This window comes from Neocloeon triangulifer, unplaced genomic scaffold (assembly GCF_031216515.1).
Source record: "Neocloeon triangulifer isolate White Clay Creek 2 clone unplaced genomic scaffold, ASM3121651v1 ptg000017l, whole genome shotgun sequence".
In the NCBI taxonomy this organism is placed as follows: domain Eukaryota; kingdom Metazoa; phylum Arthropoda; class Insecta; order Ephemeroptera; family Baetidae; genus Neocloeon; species Neocloeon triangulifer.
This window is the reverse complement of record NW_026775559.1, coordinates 252,670-256,246: the sequence shown is the minus strand read 5'-3', so window position 1 is coordinate 256,246 and position 3,577 is coordinate 252,670. Positions and strand designations below refer to the sequence as shown.

Below are 3,577 nucleotides of genomic sequence, written 5' to 3'. Positions count from 1 at the left end.
TTTTTCCCCGGCGCCATTCACTCATTCATTGACATTCCAGCCACTCATCAACAGCCCAATTAAAACGGGGTCTTTCTTTGCTGCGAAGAACTCACCGCACACTCCCCGAGCTCGTCGAGTTTTAAGGCCGACCAACACTCTCTCATTTGATTATTCACCGTCCTCTGCTGCAACGCCTCATTCAAAATTCATGGCGTGGTGAGAGAGAGGCGAAGGGGTTAGTTGGAATTAACTTCGTTTCCACTGAGGGGGAAGAAAGAATTCCGCAGAAAAAGACACCAATTAAAATGTGGTCAAAAGAGGACAGTTTCTTTCAAATATTACGCCATAAAACTAATTGCATTTGCACTTAACAACTAGCAAGAATGTCCTTTCCTTTCCATCATTCAATGTATTTTAACATCAATTATACATTTGCAAACAGACCTAATAAATTCAATATTTCTTGGCATGGGCTCTGCGAAATTGAATAATTTCATTATTATGTTGTTGTTTTACATTTGTTGCAAAACTTTTTACGTATTTGAAAAACGATAAATTTTAAATTTTTGAAAGGTAAATATTGATTTATTATTAAATTTTGAATAGTTAAATTTTGCTTCATATCGAGTGCTAGCAAGCCTGAGGTATTACAATGAAAATAATTTACAGTTTAATAAAACAATATTTGAAAATAATCATGCCAAATATCACAAACTTGGTATCGACCAAAATGAATAAATAATAAACAATAAACTTTGCTTGTATAGTGTATCAAATTTTCCAAACATCGTTGTTATTAAACAATTTTGCAACAGTCTGCGTTTTTTGCAATTAATCACAATTGAGGAGTAGGATTTTTTTGAAAACAGGCAGTGAAAAGGAGAGACGAGGGCCATCATCAATCCAGCCCAACCGATTGTGAGCAACGTGCTCTAATTAAAAAGTTAAAACAATACGAGCCAGGCACTCACTCTCCCGAGCAATTTTTCATCCGCGACTCTGGAACCGGCAGGAATTCATAATTATACTCCGCGGCTTGCTATTGTTGAGTCTGAGTAATTACTCAACCCCTCATCGCAGGTTTGCATTCTACTATATTTTATTATTCGCAGGAAAAGGAGTCATTGAAACTGCTCGCTCGCTCTCTCTCAGCAGCAGCAGCAGCAGCAGCAGCAGGAATTTCGTTACACGGCGCCGCCGACTCTTGAGTCAACAATGAGCCTATTTGCATGTTTGCCCGACCGCGTCGTACGAATTGCAGGTACGTACGCACCAAGTGGACAAGAGCGCCAGCCAAATGAGACCCTTGTTTCATAATTATTTCGACGAAACTGGCCGGGCGCTCATTCACCCACCAGTGTGCATTTCACGATTGTACAGAAGGTGTGGTGTTTATTTTTCTCTCCGAGAGGTCCGTTTTGAATTAATTTTGAAGGCTCCCCTCTGAAAAATGATATTAATTTGGAACCTAATTTACACTCTTGCCACACTTGAAATTTGGCGTATATGGAAGTATAATTGTTAGAAGCTGAGAGGTTTTTCCAAGGGTACTTTTAAGGCCAGGACAAGATACAGTTGGTTGGCCTATGATTTTTTTTTTAATTCTTCATGGATTTTAAAAAAAAAACATAAATCGATGATATCTGCATTTCTTTTTAAATTTCATTTATTATTTTTAGATTTTCCTCTAGCTGCAAATTTGTCTGAGGAAAAATGCAGACTAATGAGGTATTTTTTGTTTCTAAACTAATACATTTTAGATCAAATAGTTCTCTTTATTATCCCTTGGATTTTGATTCAAATTGCTAGCGTGAATATCATTCATTATTGATTTAATAATCAGAAATTTAAGAAATGATATATTTTTAAGTTACCTTAGTATTTATATCAATATTTTAACAACAAAATCAGTTTTTAGTATAATTTTCCACAGCCGCAGAGATCAGAAAAATTTCATGTTAAATTATTATAGTTTCGTCAATCATTTGTTTATGATATTACCTGGTAACTGAACTTATTTCAAATATAATTTTCCATTTGCTTTTTAATTAATTGGTACAAAATGAAGGATTTTCCACCAAAAATTCTAATTTATCTTGTTAAAAGATTTTTATTTAAAAAGTTAAAGCGTCATTTAACATGATGTTTGGAATGGAAGAAACTATCTTATTTAGAGACGAAAATGCAATCACATCTCCCTTTATTCCACAGCTTTACTATTTGCAATTTTGGTCACGCGACTCAACCGCAAATTGAGCGCGCGGCCATCAACGCGAGCTCAATTTATGTCAACCCCTCAAAAAGTGGCGCTGCGGAATATTTTCGATGGCTCATTCATGATGTATCAGGCAGAAAGTGCGGTGAACACGGTAATAACTCACCGAGCACATTCGCTATGTATGTCCCTCCAATATAAATTTTTAATTCTTTACAGCGCACCAGAGATTTCATCGTGTGTGCCGGCCGCGACCGCGCTGCCGCCGCCGCGGCTGATGATGATGTTGATCCATTAACATGCCGCTGGTGCTGCCGAGCAATTTGCATATTATTCTAGCCCGGTCACAGCCCCGCGCGTGAATTAGCGCGGATTTGTCCCGGAACCTGTCGCAGCGCAATTTGCATCCAACACGCGCACCCTGTCAAATGTTTGCGTTTGAAATTATGCTCTGCCACTTTTCTGCAAATAAATAAAATTAAAAATCACAATTCGGTGTCCAAGAAATAAAAATGATATTCGACGCCCAAAGAATACCAAGATTTGTGTATTTTCATTCCGTTTTAAGAATTTTCAAATTCCGGTTATGAGTTATGACTAATATTTTATTATAAAATTTGTGAATTTTTTTGAATTTACATCAATCAAATTCGAGACGTATTTTCCATTGACTTGAAACGAAAATTATAAAAATTCAACAAAATAGTTTATATAAGGAACAATTGAAAATTTAAAATTTTTCATGAACAACTTAGACAGTATTTAAGAGCAAGAGGTTTTTTTTCATATTATATTTAATGATATTTATACCGGCCCAAATACGTCGATCATAAATTCAATCATTTTCATTGTATATTTTTATTATGATAAAAAAATAAAATAATCTTTAGATAAGCAGCAGAGCAGACTTTTTCATCTTTTTTGTCGGTAAAAATAATAGATTGTGATCACGTGTCTGCTTGCATTCGTCGCTCACTTCTCTCTTCGGAAGTGCAATTTCCGTAGAAAGACTGCAAGCAAGAGAAATGCAATTGCTTACTTTCGAGAGCTCAGCAGTTCGCTGGATTAAATTTGCTCTGCAGCGCGACCGATTTCCCAAGGCTCCGCGTGTTCGACTTGCACTCACTCTCAAATTCTTATTCGTCACACACCCGCCGAAAACCATCCGAGCATACCAGATGAGCGGCGTCGGTCTTAACAATGCGCCGCGCAACTCGAAAAGTTGCAATTTAATCATTTCGTCAGCGGCGGCCGGAGCTGGATAAATATTTATTCTAAACTGCTGCGGCGAAAGCAAATTTTTATACACCGCGCGAGAGCTTTGTTTGGACTGTGGAAAAGAGAACAATTTGGCTTTGGAAAGAACGCGGCCGCATTTGC

The 3,577-nt window shown here is 37.2% G+C and overlaps 1 long non-coding RNA gene across 1 annotated transcript; it reads left to right on the top strand.

The window, feature by feature from the left end:
• The first annotated feature begins 860 nt into the window (after positions 1–860).
• Positions 861–2,720, top strand: LOC132203502 (uncharacterized). Its single transcript, XR_009442443.1, has 4 exons — positions 861–1,037; positions 1,095–1,243; positions 2,194–2,351; positions 2,417–2,720. It is a non-coding gene; the product is annotated as an uncharacterized LOC132203502 (long non-coding RNA).
• The last annotated feature ends 857 nt before the right edge of the window (positions 2,721–3,577 follow it).